The 415-nt window shown below is 31.3% G+C and overlaps 1 protein-coding gene across 1 annotated transcript in view; it reads left to right on the forward strand.

The window, feature by feature from the left end:
* Positions 1-415, forward strand: part of LOC106100925 (uncharacterized protein PB18E9.04c) — a 49999-nt gene that overhangs the window by 19849 nt on the left and 29735 nt on the right. The window lies entirely within an intron of this gene.

A 415-nucleotide genomic window follows, 5' to 3' on the forward strand; every position in this document is an offset into this window, starting at 1 on the left:
GTTTTAAAATGTTTTTGAAAGCAGAAATGTTGAAAAGTGTAATCTTACTTGTTTAACACTTTTGAATAGTTTTGTATAAAAGTGTTTGTAAGAAAAATACTATTAACGTTTCCTTTTTGATAATTACATCAATACTAAATCGGATATTTCGCTATTGGTCTCTTATTCTTTCGTATTTTCAATTGCAGACTGCAAAGACCGAACAGAGGTCACGCATTTCTCATATCTCTTCATTAAATGAGTCTAAATACATTAATGAAAACAGACTAATTACATCAAACTGTGCAATATTATTTCTATATTGCACAAACTTTCGTTTCCCAATCACATAAATGTTTCAATCAAATGTCACAAAACAAATAGAATTGTTTTTGTAACAAAAGAACAATCGGCAGGCGACCGCGGCCGCCGCCAG

Source organism: Papilio polytes, unplaced genomic scaffold, assembly GCF_000836215.1.
Source record: "Papilio polytes unplaced genomic scaffold, Ppol_1.0 DF824024.1, whole genome shotgun sequence".
Lineage (NCBI taxonomy): Eukaryota > Metazoa > Arthropoda > Insecta > Lepidoptera > Papilionidae > Papilio > Papilio polytes.